This window comes from Colossoma macropomum, unplaced genomic scaffold (assembly GCF_904425465.1).
Source record: "Colossoma macropomum unplaced genomic scaffold, Colossoma_macropomum, whole genome shotgun sequence".
In the NCBI taxonomy this organism is placed as follows: domain Eukaryota; kingdom Metazoa; phylum Chordata; class Actinopteri; order Characiformes; family Serrasalmidae; genus Colossoma; species Colossoma macropomum.
Window position 1 is genome coordinate 8,823,089 of NW_023494788.1, and position 15,570 is coordinate 8,838,658.

Consider the following 15,570-nt stretch of genomic DNA (forward strand, 5'->3'; position numbering starts at 1 on the left):
ATATAAATATGTGTGTGTGTGTGTGTGTGTGTCTGTCTGTGTGTGTGTGTGTGTACATATATATATTTACTAAAGAACCCTTGAAGAACCATCTTTTGAGAATAACTCAATCAGTTTGCATTGTAGTCCATGTAGTTGCTGAATAATAAGCCTTAGTATGTAATACGCCTGAGATTTTGAGGGGTTAAGTGGAACCTTTTTATCTGCTCAAAGGTACACTTCGCAGTGACCACAGGTGGCACCATCATTACACTGGGATGGTTTGTGCATATCGTGGTGTCTCAGCAGTGTGTGCAGGCTGCAGGTCTCTGAGCAATGCGCTGTGCTGTAGGTGATCCCTTAGTTATTCCAGCACTGAGAAGTATGCGGCCTGTCTGGCACTGCTGGAAAAAGGCGGGTGCGTTTTTATGTTGTGTTTTCACGCAACTGTGGAAACCGACACAATTGAAGGAAGCCCGGTCCTTATGAGGGTCTATTGTTTTTAATGGTGGCCAGCTTAGGTGTGTGACGCCATTTCCTGACACCTTTACCTCCGTGCGCTGCTCCAAGAGGCTCACGCCAGCCCAGGCCCCCTCAGCTCACTCCACACTTGGGCGGAGTTTTCCAGAAGGGAATTCTTTCCCTCCGTGTCATACTTGCACCAATTTGCATGGCGCTTTCAATGCCCAACAGGACGAGCGTGCGCCCTAACCTGAAGTTTCCTTTAGAATCCAGCTTTAGAGATGGTCTGCTGATTTGCCTGTGGTCTCCTAAAGTGACGAGAGCCAGATGCAAAGTGTTTCTGGCATTTAGTGAAGCAGTAGCGCTGCAGAAAGGCCTGCCAAACCTCACACACACACATGGAGCTGGGACACACTCCAGCCCCGGAGGAAAGTGCTCCCACCATTAGCAACCGGGACTGCAAAGACTTTCCTGGAACTGTTCAGCTCCACATCATTGTTCCACTCATTAGACCATGATAAATGCAGCAGATATATTACATTCTAATGTGTGGCAGTCATAGAAGGCATGAAGTAAATAGGCAGATTATGTGAATGAATCACTAGCTTCAGTTTGAAATGACTTGCATTATCGCTGTGGTGTTCTTGGCCAACTGGAAGAAGCAAAAGAGAAATAAGTGTGTCAGTGTGAATTCCACCAATTCTTCAAAATTTCTTTCCTTTATACTGAGTGGACTGTTAGAAATAAAGGTACTGTGCAGGAAAATTTTTCGTTCATCAAGGTACAAACAATGTAAATGTTCCCTCAAAGGTACAACAGTGGTTTTAAGGTCCAACTGTGTACCTTAAATAAGTTTTTTCTAGTGGAAAAGTACATATTTGTACCTTTTCATAATATAATGTTTTAAAACAACAATAAAATAAAGAGCCTAGATATGAGACGGGGTGTGTGGAGTCAATACAACAGTTATGTTCCCTGACTAAAGGTACTGTAATGGTAAAATAGTGGAAAGTCTATTTTTTTTTTGTGGTGGTGGTGGGGGGGCGAGGGGTATTTGCCTTAGAGTGCTCTTCCATGTTCCATAAGCCTCCATGGGGCACAGAACAAGACAGCAAAATGACGCTTAGAGACTGTAATACTGTAATACTACACCACTAATACAGTGACACATTATTCTATAACAGTTACTGTTATTTCCTTCTCTGATAAGACCTGATTAAGAATAAACACATTCAATCTTAGAACTTATTTTTACTTCAGTGCAGTTTGAATGTTGTAGCCAGTGACGTGTTTCTGCACACCACTGCTTTCCAGTTTCCTCCCTTTGTAGTACACAAATACAGCTCACTGGAGCTGATATGCAGGAACACTTCAGCGAATACATTAAAATACTAATTTATGACTCAGTAAGATTATGTTATTAAACTATTTTTAATTTGTGCGGTCTTTGGAACCTGAAACTGGATGTAGTTTTATGCCCCATAGAATACAGGTTTGTAAGTGGTTCTAGAAAAAATTACACTTTACACTAAAAGTTATTCACTCATCTCATTTACAAAAATTGTTCTTTATAAAGTTAAGAAGTGTTTTGGTTACCTGAACAACCTTGCTTTTGTTTACCCGAAGAACCTTATAATGTATGGTCCTATATGACCATATAACTATATAACCGCCACATTCACATCTTGACAGACCTACTCTGATCTTACTGCACCTTCAATCTAGCAAATGTATACTTACACATATAGATTGACATCTTGTACATCTTCTATCCACATCTTGTATAATCTGGAAGATTTCTATGTTAATATTCTATCCCCTGTTTACCCTGCATCTCATTTCTTTATCTACCTCAGACTCACTAACTACACATATGGAATGTGTACAACGGTACATATCATAGTTTTATTTCATTCAATAAGTTATATTTTCACTTTTTTGACATAATTTGAAAATGCCTGTTGCCCTTTACATTGTGTGTAAATTTCATGAGGAACAGACCAAAAGAAATGGCACAAAATGACTGGTTCCACTGACTAACATTGAAAGTAAAGTAGGTATTTCCCTCTCCTCTAGAGTTATTATTTTGAGATATGAGGTTTTCTTCCGAAAACAGCGATATATTTTTATTCATATTTAAACTCCACAAGGGGGCTATGCGCCTAAGATTTTCACTCACATCTGCATCTGTGTAAGTGTGATGTGACAATAAATGTGGTTTGATTTGATTTGATAAAAACATCCATTATAAGGTTCTTCAGGGAACCAAAACCTGTTCTGTGGTATTGCTCTGAAGAACCCTTTTAGCACCCTTTATTTTTAACAATATTTCACAAAAACAACAAAAGCATTTAAAATGTAGTGAGTAATGTATTTTTTAAGTGAAGAAAATGTTCCATTACCTGCTTCTGAACAGGGACTACTTCACCCTCATCAGCACTTGACCTACAACTAAATGATTCCTGCACACGAGCTGAAACAAAGACGGGAAGGTAAACGGCAGCCCTGTACCTCCTCTCCTGTTTCAGTCGCATACTTTTCCATTATTAAACATTGGCATGCATGTGTGAGAGGAAAAGACATCATACTGGCAGTTAGTATTCAACTGAAATCAGCCACTGTAACTGAAACAGAGGCCTTGGTTCTGCTAAGTGTGCCCAAGTCTCCAGCTAGGACTTCAAACAGGCTGCTCCAAGACTGTTTACAAGTATATAAAAGCTTCTCTTAAGCTCTCCCAGCTGTGTTCACTCCATGTGCTGTGGTCAAGCCAAGAGGCCAACCATGAACCAGGCCTACTATTCAACTCCTCTTAGTGCTCTTGTCATTTAAGACTGAGTGAAATGGCTCTGGAGTAGTAATGGAAATGGTATGCATTTGTTCTGCCACTGACTGCTGTGTTGAGCCGTGATTTTTCCTCATGCAGCGTTATGATGCAGCGTTATGATGCAGTTTACTGAGTGATTTTCATAACAGAAATAGGAAGAAAGCAGGTTTCTGCTGTTCTGCTCAGTTCAGTCAGTGATATGGTTTAAAAGCTTGTTATCATTGTTCCAATTAGACTCAGCGTTTGCTGAAATGGAGACTAGTCTGTTCTTCTGAACACCTTTACCTGTCCATTACTTCTGCAACATCCCTGCAGGGGGCGCTCTCACACACTCATCTATGAATTCTCACAAATTAACTGCACATTTGTCCAGTTTTGGTTTGTGAAGTTTCCTGTTTAGTTTTGCACTTTACAACATTAAAGTCTCGCTCTAACAAGCTAATCATCAAGCTAACAGCAACAACATATTTACAACATTAATGTCTCTCTCTAGCAACCCAGATAGCAAACATATATCAGTTCACCGGCTTGATAAGGTCAGCAACCGTTTGCCACTTCTGGTCCACCCTTGGACCACCCAGATTATTGTCCTCCATACAAGCTCTACCTAGTTTTTAGTCTCCTCAAATAGATTTTAATGCACGCAGACTTTTATTTTCGAAAATAAACTAAGACAAACAGTACAAACAACCGAGAGAAATAAAAGGCCTAATATAAAAAGATTTTATAGAAAATGTTGTTTTGCTGTGGTAGATTAAAATTATTTACTAAACTAATTTACAAAGTAGAACTAAAGAAAAAGTCTCTCCTTCCAGGAACCAGTGTCTCCCAAGAGCTTCTGCACGTGGCCACTCTGCATGGTCACGCCTCCCATGGTTACACGGCAGCGCAACCAGTAGCAGGACGCTGCATAGCCCTCTCTTCAAAAGTCTGCCTTCCCAGTGACCTCACAGAGTTCACACAGGAACATTTACTTTACTTTATTACTAAATTTACTTTATTGGTACAAAAAGGGTGAATCTTAGGAAATATCTATCTGATTGCTGTGAAAATGTGCAGATGATGTTGCCATGGGAATATGAGAAGATGAGAAGCATGTTCTAATTATCTTACAATTCATTTTTTGTTGAGCTATAGCTTTAAGAAAGAGAGGTGTGGTGTTAGCTGAGAAACAAATGTCAGTCTGCTCAACCTCAGGTGGAATTCATTCTTTTGCAGAGAGAGAGAGAGAGAGAGAGAGAGAGAGAGAGAGATAAAGGGATGGATATCACATGAATGACACAAAGAGAAGTAGTGTAGTATTCTCCAGGGAGCGCACTGCCAGAACAGTCCGCTCTTTCACCACAGACTCTCAAAGGGAATAGCCTTTTGGTCACGTTTGGTAGAATATTTACTCTGTTCAATGGGTGACCTTGAAACATCGCTCTTGTAAATATTGTAACTTGGTCGGGAATCTGTTGGAACGCTCTCATTCCTCCTCTCAGCCTCCTTTCATCTTTGCACGCACCCTCAGCTCAGCTGTCCCCGGGCTGAAAAACTATCCTCTCTCCTGGGGTTAGCAGAACAGGTCTGTGGGGCTGTGATTATTCCGGGTTCACGGAAGCGACACTTGTTTACTGAATGTTTCTCATGGATGAGCTCCAGGTGAATAATAGCTTTTGCACATGATGTGATCCCTCGTTGGCAGCGTGTTCTCTGGGTTTGGACCCACGCCGGTCTTTGCCCGAGGCTTTTAGGGATAACTCACTCCCGCTCACTCTCTCCTCCGCCGCCTGGGCACGCTCACTGTCGATGTGGGCAGAGGCCTAAAGAAAGAGGCGCTACCCGGAATGCTCTGTAAATCACAGCTGCTGTCATCTGTATCTGCTCTCCTCTGAACGCTCACATACGAGTAATATATTGGACAGTACACTCACAGTATGTTCTGTTTATATTTTGGAATATGACAACATATAATTTTCATATGAGTCCATGAGTCTCTTCGTTCTACAATATACACCTTTTCCACTGTTTCATCACACTGACATCCCCCCACCTAAACTTTAAAGCAGAATGTCTCTCTCTCTCTCTCTCTCTCTCTCTCTCTCTCTCTCTCCCTCTTGCTCACTCTGTCGCCTTGTCCCCTACTCTCTCGCTCTTTCTTTTTCTGTTTCTCTTTATCTCTGTGTTTGTCTCTCACTCTTTCTGTCTCACTCACTCTCATGTTCTCTCTCTCTTTTTTCCATCTTTCTCTCTCTTTCTCTTTTTCTCTCTCTCTCCAATTGTCTCCCTCTCTGACTCACAGTGTCACTCTCTCACTCATACTCTCATATTCTGTTTTTCTCCCTTTCCCTCTCTCTCTCTGACTCACTCTGTGTCGCTCTCTCACTTACATTCTCATATTTTCTCCCTCTCTTTCTCCCTCTTTCTCTCTCTCCCTTTCTCTTTTTCTCTCTCATTCACTCACTCTGTCGTTCTCTGACTCACACTCTCATTTTCTCTCTCGTTCTCCCTCTTTCTTTCTCTCTTTCTCTCTCTCTCTCATATTGCCTCTCTCTCTGACTCACTCTGTGACACTCTCTCACTCACACGCTCTCTCTCACTCTGTGTTGTTCTCTCACACTCTCATATCCTCTCTCTCACTTTCTCCCTCTTTCTCTCTCTCTCACTCTTTTGCTTTTTCTGTCTCTCTCACACACTCTTTTTTCTCTCTTACTTTATTCTCATTTTCTTTCTCACTCAATCACTCGCTCACTCACTCCCTCACTCTCTCTCTCTTTTTATGTGTCTTTCTCTCTCACTCTCACTCTCTGACATTGTCTATCTCCCTTTCTCTCAGGCAGCTGTTGGACGAACCCACCCTGTTAGAGAGATACCTGTCTCAGTATGCGGTCAAGGAGGAATCAGAGCGCATGTGGTGTCCAGATTCCTCAAGAATGATTGGAAAAGGAGTGGGAGCTAAAAAAAAGACACTGAGCCAGTTTATCAGCAGCTGGGAGAGCAAAGATACTCTTCATATCATAAATCCTACTGTAAATTGGGAATGCAAGAATGGATTTAAAAGAGCTTTCCTTAGAAACTAGTCAATCAATTAAGATAAGCAGTCTTAGGAACCGATTAATAGTGTTTTTTTTCATGCATTCTGAGGTGTTTCAGAAAATGAATGTGTCCCACAACTCTGCGTATTACCAGCACTGCACAGAAACCGCATAACTCTGGTTCTGACAGTTGAGAATATTGAGTAAATTAGAGACTGACGCGCCCCTTTACGCCCCCCGGCATTTTAGGGATCTGGGAATCTGCTCAAACCCAAAATGTAGACATGTCTCTCCTGTCCTGAGGAGCTGCAGTTTTGAAGATATGTATTTCTCATGACAGTTGCGATATGATGATGAGAGGACACTGATTTATGAAGCCCTGAGGCCATGACAACATTCGCAGAAAGAACAGAAATAACAGTCGGCTTTACCTCCGTCCCACTGGCCTCAGCTGCTGAAGGGTCAGCCAGGGCGTCGGCCTTCTACTGACTGTAAGGTCATACATTACAACATGAAAAGTAATCATAGTTGTGCAAGAGAAAGAAACAGTGGCACACATACTTTAAAATAGACTTTTTAGCCATTTTAGCCAATTATTTAAATGTTAATATAGTTACATAATTGATTAAAGAGTTACTGAACGAATCTCTCCATGTTTTCTGTATTTTACAGAAGGTGTTTGCAGAAGGTCAGTATCTGCAGATCTGCAGATTCCATGTGTTGGAACCTAAACAGACAGACACTCTGTGATGTAGGCGGAGCTTTAAGGTCATTTAGAGCCTTAAAAAATAGCAGCAGAACTTTAAAATCTATTCTGAATGATACAGGCAGCCAGTGCAGTTCTTTCTAAATGGGAGTGACGTGATCCCTCTGTATGGTTTTGTTAGGATTCGTGCTGATGCATTTTGTATGAGTTGTAAAGAATGTCTTGTTTTCTTAGGAAGTCCAGTACGAAGAGCATTACAGCAATCAAGTCTGCTTGTAACAAATGCATGAACAAGTTTCTCTGCATTGTTCTGAGATAGAAAAGGCAGAGCTTTAGCAATATTTCTCAAATGATAAGAAGCTACTCTCGTGACTGTGTTTACATGCGGGATAAAACAGAGCTCAGAGTCTAAGATCACACCCAGGCTTCGTACTTTAGGTTTGGTTTATGAAGCTAAAGAACTAAGCTTCTCATACAGCAGCTTTCTTTGAGTTTTTGTACCAGCAATCAGTATTTCAGTTTTGTTTTTTTTTGTGATTTAATTGTAGAAAAGTTTGTGACATCCACTGAGAAATATCTCACACACAGCTTACAAATATCTCACACACAGTTACAAATGTGTAACTGGGTGTCATCAGCATAGCTATGAAAATTTATATTATGTTTCCTAATGACATCACCTAGAGGTAGCATGTACAGAGAGAAAAGCAAAGGCCCTAAAACTGAACCTTGAGGGACTTATATGCCAAATCTTTTTGATGAATGATTTCCCACTGAAACCATGAACTGCCTATTACCTAGTTATGCAATGCATTTTATTTATATTCGATTTCACTAATTTCAAATCAAAACAAAATATCTCCTGTTCTACTTACCAGCACAAATGTGGTACCGATTGAAAGTTTAAACTCTTTCTACAGAAATTCTCCATTTATTTCAATGAGCTGTGAGTCATCGATAATGAAACAGAACATAAGAAGTGGTGTTTCAAGATGTTACACCATGGAAGACTAGAAGACTGGGTTTAAAACTCCAGGTTGTAGTAAAAGAGATTTAACATGACAGATAACGCTAGGTGACCTTCAAAAGTGCCTGTATGTAAGATGTATACAGGCTTTCAGGAGTTTTACCTCGTTGGTCCTGGTGCACTTTAACCCCTGAAATGGCCAGGCCCCACCAGTGAGCACAGAGTTTCTTTACAAACTTCTATAACCTAACAATAGCCAATTTGCATCGAAGTCCCTGTAGTTACTGAATAATAAGCCTTAGCATGTAATAAGCCTGGGATTATAAAGGGGTTAATGAGATTGTGCCTGCATGTGGAGCAGTATGAGCTGTATATGCACTCATGAGGCTCTCTGCTCCTCGCTGCCCCAGTCACACTGCCCCGCTTGACTTGTCCCGTTACAGCTTCCGTTTCCTGCCATTGTACACAGTTTGTTCCCTCTGTCCACATTGGAACAAGTCGGTCACTTCCACAAGCGCTCTATGTGCCTGCGGGTAGCACTACAACATGGAAAATATGCACTCAACAGGCAAGCATGAAACTGCACGTTCATTATCATTTTGATGAATTACGTGCTGTGCTATGACCCATTTTAATTCTATACTAACTCCTAATGTAATATCATGTAATACACCTGACTGAGCTCATCAATCTGATTACAGCTGCAAGAAAACTCACCAGGAGCAGAATAAATATCGGACCGCACTGCTGCAGACATTTGATACAACTTTTTTTTGTGATGATGAAACGTTACTGTCTGTTATCTCCTGAAAAAATTAAAGAAGACAGCATTTTCAGCCTAATCTATATCTGCTGTATCTGTAGCATAATGTTGATTACCATAGACAATAATAGTAACCCAAAAGTGAGATATTACCCTTCCTTTAATTAATTTCCAGTCAAAATAGCCATTAAGTAAAAGTTTTTCTTTTTCTGGTGTTCTCAGAACAATGAACTGTCTACCCCAGAGATCTCAACATTACTGAATGTGTTTGGGATTAATTGGACTGCAAGAAGCAGAAAATGCAACCAACTTCTAAGACTGAACTTTTGGAGGTTTGGAAAAATATTTTGATATTCTATTTAGTTGCTGAGATTTCTGTGTAATTGTCTGTTAAATAGATGTTTTCAGTTTTTTTTTTCCTGACACTGAACAATGATCAACTCTGAGTACATTAAAGGTATTTAAAGAGATTTCTCTGATTTTTGCTCTACCTTTTGAAGTCAATGGGAAGGTGTTTCAGCTTCAAGAAATACCAACCAGATTCTATTGTGTGTTAGAAAGTTTTCTGTTTTTTTTTTCTTTTCTAAGTACAAAAAAAAAATACTTTCCATAATAATGGATTCTATGCTAAAGATACAGCTGACAGAGATTCAGCTGAAAAACACTGAAATATTTCTTTAATCTTTGGTTTATTTTTACAAAGTTAGAGCTGCTTCCAAACTTTTGGCCTGAAGTCTTTAATATTATTAGAGTGCTCAAGTTGCTCTGCAGCTGTTTGACCTGAATTAACCTGAATTAACCTGTCTCAGAGTTGAACCTGTGCAAAATGAAGAAAGTGTCAAAGGACACAGCACCTCTCTTTCTCTCTCTCTCTTTCTCTCTCTCTCTCTCTCTCTCTCTCTCTCTCTCTCTCTGTACCTATCTATCTATCCCACAGCCCTCAGAAAGTGACCAGCAGAGGGTAAGCAAACACACATCGAGCTGGACAGTGTTTCATGAATAAACAGATTCTCTCATTGAGCTCAGACCTCCCACCCCACCCCAACCCCCCCAAATCAACACCGTGTGCATGTGGATCGATGCCACTGCAGACGTTCTGGTAAAAGACACTGAGCCCCTTGCTGGAAGCAGATGCAAAAAATGTCTGAATTAAAAAAAACTCAAAAAAGAGAAAAAGAAAAAAAAGCTGGGAAGATACAGTACTTTGCAAAATTCAGAGACCACCCTTTATTTATTTCATTTCCAATTAAATCCTTCTTTTAGGATATTTCTGAGGAGATCAAAAATGTTTAAAAGATACAGAGAAAACTTCTAGACCCAGTAGATCACCAAAACCGCCCCATCAGATAAACAACACTGATAAAGCTTTCATCTTTGAGAGAGAGGAGAAAATCAAGCTGCTTCAGATCTGAAAACATCCACAGGTGTTTCTGTCCATCCTTCCACTGTGAGAAGACAACTCAGCGCTATGGGTCTGAAAGGATGTGTAGCTGTCACGAAGCCCTACTGAAAAAAGGAAAAAGACAAAAAATTGCAAATGCAACCAAGAAGCTTCTGGTGTTCTCAGAACAACGGACTGACCACCCCAGAGTCCAGACCTCAACATCACTGAATGTGGGATTACTTGGATTATGAGAGAAAGAAAATGCAACAAATTTCTAGGACTGAACTTTGGAGGTGTTGAAAAATATCCCTGCAGATTTCTCTTGAAAAACTGAAAGTGAGTCTCCTGAAAAGAGAGGAAGCTGAAAATGCAAAAAAATGTTGTTGTTATATTTAGTTAGTGAAGCTTCTGTTCTGTGTAACTGTCTGTTGAGTATATATTTCAGATTTTACATGCTTCTATAACCTAAGAACAGTTCAATCAGTTTGCATTAAAGTCCCTGTTGTTACTGAATAATAAGCCTTTGTATGTAATAAGCCTGGAATTTTTCTGACACAGACACATGAATACTTTGTACTTGATGGTAGTTTAACTGGAAATGAAATAAGAAATTGTGGTCTCTGGCTTTTGCACAGCGCTGTATGTCTCCTCATGCACACCATTTCATACCATTTCGAGTAAGAAAGCATCTATTGTGAACTTGACTGCAAAAACATGCAGCTTGTCTTACAGCACTGTGTAAACGGAGTTTCCTCTATTTTTTTTGACAAATCCATATTTGACTTTTATTAGTGTAAAGCATTGCAGCTGGGTGAGTCACTCACTGTGGTATGTTATTCATTATGATAACTAGATGTATGACTCCCTATGGGAGACTTTTAGCCACTTTACACTTTAGCCCCCCACAGTGGCACTGTTTTTATGGTACCTTTAACCAATTAACCTTTACATCAGTAAGATCTTAACCCCAACCCTGACTCTGCTGGAAATGCAAAATTGTGTTTGAAATATAAATACAGCAATAAGTTAAAAAAAATGTGTTAAGAAGTGTTATATTATGATACATTTTCAGAGTAATTTGCTGTTTGCGCAAAGAAATCCTCTGCAGCGTAGCCGGCAGGGCCTACACGGAAAGATTTACAGGCTAATAAACGTCCCTAGCAGGAATGTGTGGCTGCCTTCTATGGTCATAGACTTCTTCTCTCCCATCAGCTTTAAGTGGGGCTGAGATTCAAGCTCTACTAATGTTGTGTGACAAGAAGGAAGGGTTTTTTACACTGAATGGAGAGACGAATAGGGAACAGCGTAATTGTAGGGAGGTCAGTTAAAAAAAGTCTCGCAGAACTCCCACTGCACCTCATGTTCATTCTCACACAACAGTGTTTATATGACTGCAGGACAGACAAGACATAGTGTCTTTTAAAGGAACAGGTCAAATTTACACAAATTTCCCTTTACAAAACAATGTAGTGCATTAGCCAAGACATGTTTGGTGTCTGAGGTTTGCCTTTTTAGTTTTGTATTGGAGCTACAAGGCTAATGTAGCTAACAAATAATGGATTTATAATGCTGTACTCAGCTGTAGCTCGGAACTGGAGATTTCCCACCTCTGTCTAGGAAAAACCAAAGAAAACACCCCATCAACTGGGAATTCCAACTTGGAAAGTTTATACCGTGGTCTCAACTAAAGAGTTCCACATTAGACATCACATCAAAATGCTTACACTGCCAACTCTACTTTTAAAAGAGATTTTAGATTAATCAGCATTTGGTCATATAAGCTGGCTAAATCTCTAACAATAATCATAAAATTTTGCTGTTTTGAGAAGGTGGCCACATCATAGTTATCGCTCACGTCACTAACATTGTCTGGCTAGCTTGTTACTAACAATACTCACTTTCTTAGAGGTGTCCATGTTTTTTCCTCACTTTGTCTAATGAACATCTGGAGGTTGAAAATAGCAAATTTCCAAGCAAAGTCGAGTGCAGTATTATATTCTACTAGTTAGCACTAAGCAGACCTTCACACACTTGCTTTAACCCCTTAAATGGCCATTTTAAGAGGTTAAACTGCATAAATGGCCAATATCCTACATTTTTCTTGTATTTTACACCCTCCCCTTCCTCAAGGTCCACTTATAGCATTTGTGTGGTTTATGTACCAAAAACATACACTTTTACATCACCATTTTCCAACATCTCTTTATCCCTTAGAATTAAACAGGCTGTTTAGAGTTTGTTACTGTGCCTTTAAGACTGATATATATGTAAATGACGTCTCTTCTGACTGGCTGACCTGTATTGTGCCTCATTCAAAAAGCAGTAAGGGCTGGAACACTCCTTATGACTTGAATGACTCCTAATAGCACGAATGGATGGAGCTAAAGTGCTTTAGGCTGAATAGATGGATATATGTGCACATATTGATATTTGTGTTGGTTTTCTTGACATTACAAAAGGAGTCTGTTTCTGCAGCTCAGTTTCCATGTATGGACGGGGGAGTGAATGGTACATTTTGAAACCTTGACAGTGTAAACATGCTATCTTTTATTTTTAAAAAAGGGAGGTAATTTTCATCATATGCAGTGCTGGAGTGGATAAGCCTGAAAGTTGAGAGAATTTTGTAGTGTATTGGGTTAATGTGAGCTAATACTGACTGATACAGCAGACACTGCTCTACAGAGTTAATAACTTTTTATTTTTGCATTACCAGTGTAGCAATTTTCATAGGTGAATCATGTGAAGATGGACAGCTGCGGCAAAAACCCCAAAAAACAAGGTGACAGAGAGAAGACAAAAACTGTTAAGGAGGATGAGGATATATCCGAGCAGGTGGGCAGCGAGAAATGCTGACAGGACCTTAACTTCCTTAGCTAGCATTCATTTGTAGCAGATTGACTGTCATGATTTTGTTATATTTAAGATATTTTGCCAATTTTCATTTTATCATTAGCTTGCCACATTGGTTATCTCAGTATACCATTTACGTAATAGATATGATAGAAATCCTGGTCTGAAAACAAGTCCCACTCCAGCCCTGATCAGATGGGTCCTTTAAGTAATCTCAAATAGTCTTGCTTTTGTGGTTTCTGACACTGTATGATAAACTGCTCTCTAAAAAAATGGATAAAAAATATGTAGCAAAGACAGAAACAGTAGTAGAAGTCACTTTTTCTTAATTTTGTCCATGTCTTTGTTCATTTTTGTAGATAACAGTTTGTCATACAGCATCGGAAAACACATAAGCAAGTCTATTTGAGATTACTAAACAACTAGACATGGTTTGAGGGAAGTTTGTGATGATTTAGGCATGCAGTTTGCATAATGCTAATTGATGAGCTATAAACTTCCATTACTTGTTAGCTGCATTAGCCTTGCAGCTCCAGTGCAAAGTTATAGAAGCAAACTTTAAACGCCAAACATGTCTTGGCTGATTGATTGCATTTAGGGTATGTTTAGGGGAAACTGTACATATTTGTCTGAACTATCCCTTTAAGAGTTTAAGAGAAAGAGAAAACACAGATAATCTAGATGATGAGGTCTGCTGTTCACCCCAGTGTAGTAAATGGCCATTAGGGGAGCAGTGTTTAAATAAGATTCTGGCGCAGATAACCCCTCTCCCTGCCGCTCCTCTGCCCTGGCTTGTGGAGCTGTCTCTGTGTGGTGTGGGAGTAGTAGGCTACTGACATGAACCTGAGGAGTGCATAAGCCACAGTTCCTCTGGAATGCAGCGAGTGGGGATTCCGTTCAGGACGTCTCTTTTCCGTGCTGGTACTCCCTCTCTCCAACCCTGACGTCACCATGCTATCACCACTCTGTGAAGGAGCGAGAGGGTGGAGGTCAGGAGCTGCCTGCAGGCTCCCGCCTCTGTTCTGTACAGGATGCTGCACTTTTGCAGCCATTTCACACCTCCCTGCATTTTTTCCACTCATCCATCTCTTCGTCGTATGAAGAAAATTCTCACTTCACATAGGAAAGTGAGAGTATGAGTTGGAAAGTGTGTGCAAGACAGCTAGACATTCCCAGCCTCTTCTTCTAGGTTAATGTAGGAATGTTTTTATGCTCTTATAATGTTCTTATAATGGCAAACATTGATGTTAAACTGAATCCAACACACACTTGCTGGAAACCCTTGGCTTATTCACTTCATAGTAAGTAAAGTCCTTGGAAAAATGTATGATTTCATGTATGAAATCCAATGAATTTACATCTACTCACCCATTCATGCTGACATTATAATGAGTGTTTCAGCCTGGACTGCTTTTTGAATGAGCCACAACACAGGGCAGCCAATCAGAACTGATCTCATTTACATATACCAGTCAGGCACAGCAACAGAAATAGCCTGGGTCCAGTTTTCTCACAGCATCTTAGTGTTAAGATCATCTTAAATGGTAGAGAGAGTGTTCAGTGTGATGCTCGTTCTACCATTTAGAAATCTTCTTTGTACTAAAATGATTTTGAGAAACCCAGAGCTGTTCAGCTGTAAGAGATAAAGAGAGGCTATAAAATGGTCATGTGGAAATTAATCATTATTGGTACATAAAACCTCACAAATGTCATAAGTGGGGCTCAAAGGAAAAAAAAAAAGAAAAAGAAGAAAATGTGGGATGTGGGCCCTTAAAAAATAGGTCCCTACATGGTTACTGGCTGACATGTATAGTTCCAGGAAGAACCTTTACTTAATATAGACCTCTGAAGTTGTGCGTCAGTCTGTAGTCAGCATCGTACCCACATTAGGATCTTCAGATCTAAGCTGAATTTCTCTGTAACAGAAATGTATGCCATTTTCAAAAGTTATTGCACCCTGCAGTAAACAAAAAGGTTCCAAACCAGATACATTGTGTCCTATGTACACTGCTCCTTTGAAATACGAGGTTATTAAGGAGACAAAATATGAACATTGCTACATGCTAATAGTGAGTTACCACTCTTGTGCACTGAAATGAGCTTAAGTTAATGGTCCACTACTAAACTTCCTTTATATATCAACACCAGCTACTCAAACTGTACTCTATTACTGCCACGCTTGATAAAGCTTGTGTTGGATATTATGGTGATAATATGGTGAGGTTGTTGGTATTATGTTAGCTCACATGGAAAAATTCACATTTAGATTTCTTAACGATCTTGTAATTCACAGGATCCAGTGACATTCAGAGGAAAAATTAGACAGGAAAAAATGAATTGGGTTTGAAACTTTTTTTTAACCGCATGGCTCAATTTTGCTGATTTTTAAAAAACAACGAGGACAGGAGCAACAAAAGACTGATAAAGTTGTGTAATACTAAAAAAAACATCTCACAACTAATTAGGTTAATTGGCAACAGGTCAGTAGCATGATTGGGTATAAAAAGATCCCCCATTCCAGAGAGACTGAGTCTTTCATAAATAAAGATGTGGCGGGGTCCACCACTCTGTGAAAGACTGTGTGAGCAAATAGGGCAACAGTTCAACAAAAATGTTTC